This window comes from Pogona vitticeps, chromosome 4 (genome assembly GCF_051106095.1).
Source record: "Pogona vitticeps strain Pit_001003342236 chromosome 4, PviZW2.1, whole genome shotgun sequence".
NCBI lineage: Eukaryota > Metazoa > Chordata > Lepidosauria > Squamata > Agamidae > Pogona > Pogona vitticeps.
This window is the reverse complement of record NC_135786.1, coordinates 20,764,047-20,776,348: the sequence shown is the minus strand read 5'-3', so window position 1 is coordinate 20,776,348 and position 12,302 is coordinate 20,764,047. Positions and strand designations below refer to the sequence as shown.

The window sequence follows — 12,302 nt, the reverse complement described above, 5'->3', positions numbered from 1 at the left end:
ATCCAAGCTCTGTTCCTTGGTTGGAATTCCCCACTTTGGGAGGCTAGACCTTTCTAGCCTTGGAATATATAATATTGAGGACTATATATTGAGTTATTTCAACATCTGCTTCTTTCCCTACTTTCAAAGCGGGAGAATAATCGTTTCGCCGTCTCACGCGTTTGTGCTGATGTCGAACAGGATAAAGACCACAAAACGCTCTGCACACTTGAAGTATCATCATCATAACTATAATTATAAGTATCGCTCTAATGATTTCCCGGAACCGGCACATCCCTCCGCGTGCCCGGAAGTCAGCACACCTAAAGTTAAATAAAGAATGGGGACGGGATTTAAATCTATTTGGCCTGATCCAGGCATGTTTCTTCGGAACAATAACTTACTCCCTCGGTGTCTTCCAAGTCTACGCGTTAAGAAGCCTGCTTAGAACCTCAGCCTGAGCGAGGAAAGCAAGCGAAACAGTTTTCGGAGGATCGAGCGCAAATCTTCCAAGCTCTTATTTAGCATGAAAACAGCCCTTGCTAGATACATCATCGGGTTGACTTCACTGCCTGATGAAGCCGGAGAGCCCGTGAAAAGTTTCCTTTCCATTCGCTGAGCATTCGTTTGTACCTCTTGATTCCCCAAGAGGCACCTTTCTCACAGGTGACTGTCCGGTCCCACCTATCGCCAGGTGAGGAGCCGGTTCCACCACGTCTTAAATCCTACCCTTATACCCCTCTGCCCTTCCCAGATGCCCAGACTCCCGGTTCGATCCCACCGATCGTCCTGTGCCTACCCCTCCCCGCCTCATCCTTTCACCGCACGTACCGTTGCTACATCCCGTTCAGAAGTCGCACACCTGGGTGGCGCCGGAGGAGGCTTCTCTCCTTCTCTCTTGCGCGGGCGCGCTCTACCTGCTTGGACAGAGCAGGCGAGCCGTCGAACCTCCGATCCACTTCTGATCGACGCGGCCAGAGAAGCAGCAGAGGTCTCTGTCTGTCCGTCTCTCGCTCGCTCGCTCGCTCCCTCCCTCCCTCTCTCTTTCTCTCTCTCTCTTTCTCTCTCTCTCTCTGTCTCTCTCCTTCTCCTTGGCTCAGCTGGGGACTTGCCCACCGCTCCCCTCTCTCCCCAGCAGCTCCTCCTCGCCCGCGATCGCGCTCTCGGCCGCCGGCTGCAGCGCCGCGATAGGGGCCGCCTTATCGAAACCGTCGCCTGTCACCCGAACTGGGCGCTGCTTCCAGGAAAGCGCGTGCGGCGGAGAGGACTCGGATGCCTTGGGAAAAGAAGGATCTGTCCCCCTTTCCGCTTTCCGACTCCGGCCTCCCTCCTTTCCTCCCGCCCCGTCTTGCCTCCCTTCTTCCTCCTCCTCCTCCTCTCTCTTCCTTCTCTTCCTCCCTCTGTCCATCCACTGCGACCCCACCATGCCCGCAGAAGGGCAAGGGGGTGGGAACGGGAACCAGAGGCCGAGCCATCCAAGGGCCATGAACTCGGCCCTTCTCCTGTTTGGCACTATTGCCACACACACACACACACACACACAGACACACAGACACAGACACTCTCTCTCTCTCTCTCTCTCTCTCTCTCTCTCTCTCTCTCTCTCTCTCTCTCTCTCACACTCACACACACACACACACACACACACACACACCACTTATTCCCCATAATGTGGTGCGGGGGGGACCTAACAGGTCAAAAACGGAAGCCATGGGAGGAAAGTGGATGGAGAGGCCACGAGAGAATAGTGGTGGGCTAAGAGAAGGAAGTGAGCCAGGTCGATTCACAAGGGAGAACCTACACTCCTGCTGAAGCTGGCAGAACGTGGGAAATGGGCTCCTCCTCCAGTTGGAGGAGATGAAGTGGGGAGAGAAAGACTTCTCTTGGACCGGTGGCTTGGGTTTTTCACACCTCAGCAGGTCCAGGACTTTGAAAAGTTACTTTTTCCACTACAAATCCCAGAATTCCCCTGGATTTACAGAGTATGACAGTCACTTTTCCAAGCTCTGAGCGAATGGTAATTCGATACGGCTCTCAGCATGCTCTGTGGAGTGATCCTTTGGATTCCCAAATCTCAGGTCGTTGTCCAGAGAAGAGGACTTGAGTAAAGCCTGCCTGTGAGTAGACGCACCCAGAGCGGCCTCACCAGATGCTGATCATCTCCTGTTGCCGCTTCCAGTTTGTCTGCCATGTGCAGGGCCTCTGATCAAAGTTCACATGACCCAGAGGAAGAGGGGAATAGCCAGTGGAGGCTGCTGCTCCATCTCCTTAGCTTTCATTCCTGGTGAGGTCAAATGAATGAGACAAGGGCAGAAGGGAGGAGGATCCAGATGAGAGGACCCAGGAATTCTTAAGAGGGCTCTTAAATGGAACCTGTGCCTCCAATTCTCTCCCCCCCCCCACAGACACTTTTTCTTTCTTTCCACATTTGCATAGGCTATATGTTGTTTAGTCATTAAGTCGTGTCCAACTCTTCATGACCCCATGGAACAGAGCACACCAGGCCCTCCTGTCTTCCACTGCTTCCCGGAGTTGAGTCTAATTAATTTTGTTTGTTCACTTTGGTGACACTGTCCAACCATCTCATCCTCTGTAATCCAGTTCTCCTCTTGCCTTCACACTTTCCCAACATCAGGAAGTCTTCTCTTCTCATGAGATGGCCAAAGTATTGGAGCCTCAGCTTCAGGATCTGTCCTTCCAGTGAGCACTCAGGATTGATTTCCTTTATAATGGATAGGTTTGTTCTCCTTGCAGTCCAGGGAATCTAAATTTGAATGACTGCAGCTTCCTCTTGCTTTCTGTCTCATGACTATATATATGAAATGTTCTGAAGAGATCAAAAAGAATTCAAAAATATGCACAGAGTTTATTATAGTGTATTATAGCTATTATTTTACCATCCAGTCATCATTAGTCTTTTCACTCCAGTACCCCATTTGCTCCAGTGACTTCAAGAAGAAAAACTGCTTTGCTACATATGGGATAAAATGGATGCTCAGTTCAGCAACTTTCTGATGCCAGGAAGCTCCTGAAGGACAGACAGGTTGAGTGAACTTTCATTATCACAAATCCTGTGTGATTCTATAATGTGAAGCAGTGACAAGATGCACTTGGAGCTGACAATAACCCTTTGTGATTTCTGTTTCTAGTCTATAATTTTAGCATTCCTGGAATATATATTGAGTTATTATTTACGTATAGTTCAGGATTTGCTTGTCTAATAATTATATGAACAAGTCATTAACTCTAGTGTACTATTATGATTATAATTATAATTGTTATTAATGTTACTCATAATAATCAATTAATTAGTGACAAAGAAATGTCAGATTTTAGAGGTTTGGGTAGTGCCTCTTTAATGGGCATTACTAGCTATATATTTTTCCTGCACACATTAATCCGAGCAGATGGGACATATTAGCACCCCAAAGTCATGTTTCCCTTGCAGAATTCACACAAAACTGGTCCTACAAGATGGGCATCAAAGAGCATTGGCACTTGAACAGTTATAAACAATATTCTATGTGAATAATTTTTAAAAACAATCAAAAAAAGTCTGGGACAACAAAATATCCTGATACATATATTGCTTTTTGCTAATTTTTTTGTCCCAACCAATGTACTGGATTGGTTTTTTATAAGTTACATCCCATATTTTGTCAGCCCATGTGCCACTTCTAGTTACTTACTGGTAACTAGAAGTGGCACATTCTAGTTACCAGTAGGTTGCCCCCATTTTGGGGAGGAACATCAGAGTAACCCTATTACTGCTCTTTCTGATAGCCCTCAGCACACTAGAAGATCAGTGGGATCAGAAAATACCCCCAAAAATGCGATGTGAGTTTATCTGTCAGGATGACTCATTTGTCGTCTCTATATAACTCATTCCTCTTTCCATTTATTTTCTAGGCTTTCTTTACATCATTATCAGCTACATATCTCAATCTGCTGTTTCTTTTTCTTTAAGGAATTTGTCCCTAATTATGAAAGGAATACATGAACCATTCCTATGTTCAACAGAAGCAATTGCTGCCACCCATTGGTAGTTACATGTAATTATAATTCTATTAGTAGAACATAATGTAGCAGCAACGAAAGCTTGATAGCTGTTTTTTTTTAGTTTTCAGTATAACAGACAAAAATCCTTGCATACTAATTATGTTTTCATGTGTGCCTTCCATATCTTCTTGTCAAGGTCTTTCTCCATCCGAAGGTATGGCTGTTTATAAAAGACGGCTAACGTTTCTTACCAGCATCTTCTCCTGTTCCATTTACAGCAACATGACTTGCAGATATGACGTGAGCTGAGTGATGATGTTTATCTCCATGTGGTGGGAAACTTCAGCTGGACCGTTCACAAGAGCTTGGTGTACAAAATTTATCTTGTGAGATTGTTTTAACCCTTGTGTAACATGGTGACATTTCAAAAATGATAGCCACATTAGCTAATGAAGAAAACTAATTAAGAATCTGTCAATCTCCAAGGCCCGTCTTAGCTTGCTGTGGTCTCTGCCACTGGGCTTTTCTCTGTGTGCATTTCATTTCTAGTATCAAAATCAGGTTGGGCAGAAAATGCTAGAACACAGTGTAGCACAACGAGATCTAGTGAGGGAAGGGCTTGATTTTGCTTTCATCCTTCATGCATGCCCAGGGATGGCCCAAAATGTTTTGCTACTTCAGGCAAAGAACAAGATGTTGCCACTTTTCCTTCCCCTATTGTGTGTAGGAAAGTTGTTCAGACAGGCAGTTGAATCTTATCTCAGTACTGTTTACAGGCAGTATCCTCCACTACACACAATGGTGGCAGAGAAGCTTAAGAGACGCAAAGCAGACCATCCAAAAACAAAGGTGGGTGATACTTTTATTAGACTACTAAAACCTCAGTCTAATGAAGAGTTCTGCAAGACTTGAAAGCTAGCACCTGTTCATGCGATCTTAGTAGTCTAACAAATTTATTGCCTTCCCTCATTTCTGGATGGTTTCTTTCTTTCCTTCTTTCTTTGCAGATTCTATGTCACAGGACTAATCCCTTTCAGCATGCCTCAATGTCTTTGGCCTGGGGTAACTGCCTTACTCTGCTGAATGTCAGGACTAGCCCTGTGGACACTCTTCATGTAAAGCAGAGAGCAAATCCTTTCATTTACCACACTTTATTTGGGTATTAAGCAAACACCAATACATGGGGTTGCTCAGCACATCTTTTTTGAGAACATGTTTTATCTAGCAATTGTATAACCACTTCATATTGCAACACATTTCCATAGTATGTGCCTGGGTTCTCACATAAAACATGCAGAGATAAACCTTCCTTTTGGTGAAAATCTGGCTTTATATGATGCTGATGCACTCATCACCATGCATCGTGCTATGATGTGCAGCTTGGAGCTGTGTCTTTCTTTGGCACAGATCTGAAGCCTGTTCTTGGTTTTCATTACTTTAATGGCTTCTCCATGCTATTTGTTTTGTGGGAGGTGTACGCCTCCCCTCCTTGCATGCTCCAACAACACGCTGAGCTATATACATCTTCCAGATTCAAGCTGGTGTTCAGTTCAGTTAATTATGTACACAGGAGGGCATCCGAAATGAATCCCATGGCCCCATGTGTATTCTGGAAACAAAAAACATGAGGCTGCAATTTATTGTCCCTGGATGATTCTTGCCAATTTGGAATAAAAACCTGTATATTTTTTGTTTTCTTGGATTATGAGCAAACCCAGAACATTCCACTGTTGGGACTCATTAAGATTCTTACATTGAAAATATGTTAATCCTGACAGATCACAGGGCACCCTTTAATTTTCTGTGCAGCACGATTAAATGTTCATTCAAGTCTCTCAAAAACCTTCACTAGTCTGTTCAAGAAAACACCAGCTACTACAATGTTATAGGGTGCCTTTTTCAGAACAGGGCCTTAATTCCAATATAGGAAGGGTATTAAAGTCTGCATGCCAGCAATGACCATTGCTAAGGGCACAGGCAGGCAACAATAGAGGACAGCAATGACCATTGCTAAGGGCACAGGCAGGCAACAATAGAGGACAGCAATGACCATTGCTAAGGGCACAGGCAGGCAACAATAGAGGACAGCAATCACCATTGCTAAGGGCACAGGCAGGCAACAATAGAGGAGGCAAAGCAGGCATAAGTCTTACTGCTCTGCATATTTTCCCATCAACAGCAAAGTATAGCACAATTTTAAACATAGTTATTTATTTAAAATATTTTTACCCTGCCTTTCTCCTTGAAAAGGACCCAAGGTGGCTAACAACAGTAAAAAAAAAAACAATGTTTAAACTTGAAAACAATGAGTAACGGTGGTTAACATGGTTAAAAATATTTAAAAATTATGAACAATGAAGAAGGAGGCATCTTACACCAATTAACAGGCAATATTAAAGATCAATAAGTATACAAAATTTAAATGTCACTCTAATAGGAAAACACAAGTAGTACTAACAATCCAGTCAAAGCAGTAACGCATAACAATGCATTTAAAAATCACACATAGGTAGCTGCTTACTGAGGGTAGTCTTGCCTGAAGAGAAAGGTCTTCGCCTGCTTGCAGAATGATAGGAAAGAAGGGGCCATTCTGGCCTCCAGTGGGAAGGGATTCCATAGTCTGGGAACAGGAACAGAAAGGATTGCTCCTGTGTCCCCATCAGATGCATCTTTGAAGGTGGCGGAATTTAAAGAAAGCCCTCTCCTGGTGCTCTTAACACCCAATCCGGCTCATAATGGAAGATACGATCTTTGAGATAGCTTGGACCCAGGCCATTTATAGCTTTATAGGTTAAAACAAGCACTTTAAATTGTGCCCGGTAACTGACTGGCAGCCAGCAGAGCTGCTGTAACAGGGTGATTATGTGATCTCTATAGCCAGCCCCAGTTAGCAATCTGGCTGCTGCATTTTGGAACTGTTGAAGTTTCCTGACACTTTCCATTGGCAGTCCCATATAGAGCGCATTACAGTAATCTACCCAGGAAGTAACTAGGGTGTGTATCACAGTGGGCAGATCAAATCTCTTGAGAACTGGATGTAGTTGGTGCACTGGTTTTAATTGTGCAAATGCACTTCTGGCCACTGCTGAGACCTGGGTATCCAGGTTCAGGGATGAATCCAGGAGCACCCCTAAGCTGTGGACATGTTTTTTAATGTGAGTGTAAGCTCCAGTGTGATAGCTTTCAGGCATACATCATCGTTGTTTAATCGTTTAGTTGTGTCCGACTCTTTGTGACCCCATTGACCAGAGCACGCCAGGCCCTCCTATCTTCCACTGCCTCCTGGAGTTGTGTCAAATTCATGTTGGTTGCTTCGATGACATTGTCCAACCATCTCAGCCTCTGTCGTCCCCTTCTCCTCTTGCCTTCACACTTTCCCAACATCAAGGTCTTTTCCAAGGAGTCTTCTCTTCTCATGAGATGGCCAAAGTACTGGAGCCTCAGCTTCAGGATCTGTCCTTCCAGTGAGCACTCAGGGTTGATTTCCTTTAGAATTGATAGGTTTGTTCTCCTTACAGTACAGGGGACTCCTCCAGCACCACAATTCAAAGGCATCAATTCTTCAGCAGACAGCTTTCTTTATGGTCCAGCTCTCACTTCCATACATCACTACAGGAAAAACCCTAGCTTTGACTATTCGGACTTTTGTTGGCAAGGTGATGTCTCTGCTTTTTAAGATGCTGTCAAGGTTTGTCATCGCTTTCCTCCCAAGAAGCAGGTGTCTTTTAATTTCGTGGCTGCTGTCTCCATGTGCAGTGATCATGGAGCCCATGAAAGTAAAATCTGTCACTGCCTCCATATCTTCCCCGTCTATTTCCCAGGAGGTGATGGGACCAGTGGCCATGATCTTAGTTTTTTTATGTTGAGTTTCAGACTGTTTTTTGCACTCTCCTCTTTCACCCTCATTACAAGGTTTTTTAGTTCCTCCTCACTTTCTGCCATCAGAGTGGTATCATCTGCATATCGGAGGTTGTTGATATTTCTTCCGGCATTCTTAATTCCGGCTTGGGATTCCTCCAGTCCAGCCTTCCACATGATGTATTCTGCATATAAGTTAAATAAGCCAGGGGACAATATACAGCATACATGAATTCCAGGATCCATGTAGTGCAGAGGTTAAACTGCAGTAGTGCAGCAATACTCTGCTTATGACTTGATTTTGATTCCAATGGCCTTAAGTAACCAGCTAGAACCATCCTTCCAAGGTCAGTAAATTGAGCACCCAGTTCATAAGGGGAGGGGGGCAATATATAGCCTGCATAATTAAATTGTATATAAGCTGCATATTTTGCTTTGCTTTGCTTTCGTGTATATCTTCTTAGACTTAATGGAATATGAGGGAAAATACTTTTTATTACTCATGTATTTCTATTATGTATATAGTGCCTCCCATTTAAACATTCCAAAACCATTTACAAAAAGAAGTATGAAAACAATGCTCAGGGACCATACAACTCAACATGAATGTTTTAAAATACAACCCTCCTGTTTCCACACCCTCTTTTTGCAGAGCTACTTTAAATGCATTTAAAAACCTATAGTGGTGAAGCTATTAATTTTTTAATGTATTTGAAGTACAGGGTATATAACTTTGGAATGCTTTTAATTACTCTCTTATCTCCAATTATTGACCAGGAATAAGGTGGAGGTCTTCCTACATGATGCTCCAAAGCAAAGAGGCAGCATCTGTGGAAGAAGCTTGAAGGCTAGATGAAGGACTTCTCAAGCTTCATTTGGTCCATTTCTCATCTATGTTAGAGTATATACAGTATAACAATCTTTGTCCCTGCCACCCATAAATTCATATATTCTGTCCTTTTCATGGGGTTTAAGCCACTGTAAATTCTTAGTTGCAAATCATCACCATGTGCTGTCAAACCAACTCAGACGTGGTTTACCATTCCCTCCTGGGGGCATTTCGGGACTACGCAGCTTGCACAAGGTCACACTGACTGGCTCTTCTCCCAGAAGGAACAGTGTGGAATCAAACTCTCAACCAGACACCTAAATCACTGAGCTATCCAGCCAGCAACTAATAGCAAGTATGTTTTATCCATTTCTCCCCAAATGTTCCAGTATTGTTCTAGTAATCTCTCTATATAGTAAAACTAGGAAAAGTTAGGGGTTTTGGACTATAGCTCCCAGTAGCCACAATGCATAAATGAATGGACCACTGTACTTTCTAGAACCCTTTTATAATGTGCCATTTTAAATGCAAGATGAAAACAATAGTTATTGTCATGCTTGGGTGGCTGGGAATTATAATCCAAAATGCCTCCAAACTTTGATCAAAATAAAGTGTTTTTTAAAAGTCCATAGGATCCAAATAAGGATTAAATGATTACATTTAATAAAAACAATGAAATTTTGGAATGCACATTCTAAGCCAAAGCAAGTGAAGCATAATCGCCACTTACTATTAAGTACTAGTTAGTAATAATATATAAAAACAATGTACAATGGAATGGATTTGGAATAAATTGAAAACCTACAGCAGGATAGATCTTTGATATTCCTGGATAGAAAACAGAGACGGTCATGCATTGTTGTCTCATTTAAAATGCAATTAAAACTCAACCCCTAAGCAAAACACTTAAATGATAACTGTGGTCTGTTAACTCACATTATTGTTTTACACAGGTTAGATGACGTATCGTCTTGTAATTTAAGCAGCAGCCAGCATCATATAGCAATTGATTAATGTACTATGGGATTGTTTCATGTAGATGAATGTTATTATGGCAGAAGAAATGTGTGACATTCAACATCTGTCACACTAACAACCCCCATAATCCAGAATTATTTAACACTCCCACTGAATTGATTATGGAAGTAGTTTTATCCCAGTATAGGCTGTGTGCAATGCATAGCACCCTCTGCTGGATCTTGGCTTTCATTTCATGTCCTTTTTCCATACTGCGGTTAAATACAAGCCTGCCAAGTTTCATCTGCAACAAGAACTTCCAAATGTTGCATTAACTCCCAGAGTATCTTTTTAAGCAGAATTATTCTTTCCAAAGGCTCTTGGCTTCACATCACCAGGAGGCATTTAAAATCACAAGCTTGTGGCTGACACGAGACAAAAGCACATTCCATTTTGAATTGTCTATGGAAGCTTGTATCAGATATAAACTAGCTCAAGCAGAGGAGTTCAGTTAAGGAAAGAAATGTATTTTAATTCAATTGTTAAAAAAAACACCTCTGGTTTAAGAATGTGGGATATTGTGCTTCTGTACCCATGATTCAAAAAGCCAGGAAATGGCCCAATATTGCTGCGCAAGATCATGCCTGTATTGCCAGCAGGAAAAAGGACGCCAAGCTTTACATAGCAAAGGGCAGTCTGAATGTTGACAAAACCCATGACAGCAGTCAAAATGATCTAGAGCAGGCGTCCCCAACCTGGGCCATGGCCTTAGCAGGACTGGGCCGTGGAGAGAGATCTCATGCCCCGCTGCACATGGATGTCACCCCACATAGACGCACGGATGCACACACACACCGCCCATGCACGGATGCATGCACAGCCCCCCACATGCACGCACGGATGCCCTGCCCACGCACGTATAGATGTCCCCCCCAAACGTTAAACCAGTCCGTGGTTTGATAAAGGTTGGGGAACACCCTCTTCTGCTCACTACCATTCACACTTTTTGAAAAACAGCCCTGATAATTGCTTTGTGTTTGGGTGAGGAGTGGTGAACTGATAAAAAAAAAAGGAGTCAGCTTTATCCATACTATGCGAAAGGAAGATAGTGAAAAAAAAGACAGGGATGAAAATCAAGTCATTTGAAATGTGGTGCTGGTAAAGATACAAAAAAAGAGGCAGAAAAGCAGAAAAGTGAGTGCTCAAGTCAAGCCTGAACTCTCAGTTGAGCAAAAACAATTAACCTGAGCCTCTCCTACCATGCACATAGAATGAAAATACAGAAGTGACCAGAATAGACTACAGTGGTGCCTCGCAAGACGAACACCTCGCAGGATGAAAAACCCGCAAGACGATTGGTTTTTGTGATTGCTATGGTGCCTTGCAGGACGGCTTCTTCTATGGCCGTGCTTCACAAGACTTTTTTTTTTTTTGAGACCAATGCCTCACAAGATGAAAAAATTTCATTTGTCTTGTGAGGTTCCCATAGGAATGCATTGCAATGCATTCCTATGGGAAACTACTTTTCGCAAGACGATTTTTTTCCAAGACAACGCTTCTCGTGGAACAAATTACATCCAACTTGCGAGGCACCACTGTATATTGTTTGGAAAAGTGTGGTGGAGGAAGAGGAAAAGAGGAAGATCTAACACAAGATGAATTGACTCAGTAAAGGAAGCCTGAGGTGTTAGTTTCCAAGATCTGAGCAGAACTTAATGGAAAAGACAATATTGCTAGAAAGAGGTAAGAACAGCATGAGGAGAGGAGAACCTAACATGAGATGTTGTTGGTTTGCAAGATCTTACCAGAGGTCTTAATGATCGGACATCTAGGAAACCAGTAACTCATATAGAGTAAGAAAAGGGGGGGAAAGGTGGGTTTACCCCTCTTCTGTCTCCCTAACCTTCTCCCCAATTTTCTCCCCTCTTGCTTCAGCTGTCATTGACTGCTGTCTCCTTACTTGCAAGTAAACCGGGTAAAATTTACTTTGAGATCACCACCAGTCACAAAGAAAAACAAACAAGCAGTAGCTCATTTATTTAATTATTTATTTAAAATCTCCTTAACCTGCTATTTTCCTTTTAAAAGGTCCAAGGTGGCTTACAACAATTAAAATACAGTTTTAAAGATTATTAACAATGAGTGTACAACACTAAAAGGATCAATGAATACAGTACCAAAAAACATAAACAGCCTGCTTGCAGAAGGACAGGAAAGATGGGGCCAGTTTAGTCTCCTATCAGAGAAACTTCCAGAATCTGGAGCAACCAGTAGAGGGACCAGCAGGGTCAAATCCCGGGACACCGTTCTAGTATATTCAACTGCTACCCCTACAGTAGTAAATCCAGTTTTTGAATGGATCATTCAAACTTTATAAAAATCCTAAGTCGGAATCAACTTAAAATGGCTAATAAAGCTTTCAACGTAAATAAAATATTTAGGAAGTGGTTTTACTAGTTCCACATCCCCAGCAAATTCCATGGCTGAGTGGGAATTCAAATCCAGGCCTCTTGAGTCTATTCTGCCCACTACACCACACTGTAAGGTTAACTATGGTAGAGGGGGAATTCTTAGAGTTTTAGGTCAAATAAGCAATTTCCCTCCAACTCTGCCCATAACACCCCATAATGAGAGACCCTCTTTCACCACAACATGTCTTCTTTCTTTCATACTGAAAGTC

The 12,302-nt window shown here is 42.9% G+C and overlaps 1 protein-coding gene across 3 annotated transcripts in view; it reads right to left on the bottom strand.

Moving 5' to 3' along the window:
• RIPOR3 (RIPOR family member 3) overlaps window positions 1-12,302 on the bottom strand; it is a 145,979-nt gene that overhangs the window by 116,274 nt on the left and 17,403 nt on the right. For 2 of the 3 annotated variants that reach the window (XR_013544479.1, XM_020779503.3), the window contains exon 1: window positions 811-1,023. The exons of the other annotated variant lie outside the window; for it this stretch is intronic. The gene's annotated coding sequence lies outside the window, so the exon portion shown is untranslated. Of the gene's footprint in view, window positions 1-810; window positions 1,024-12,302 lie in introns of those variants that run through there. 3 annotated transcript variants of the gene reach the window in all.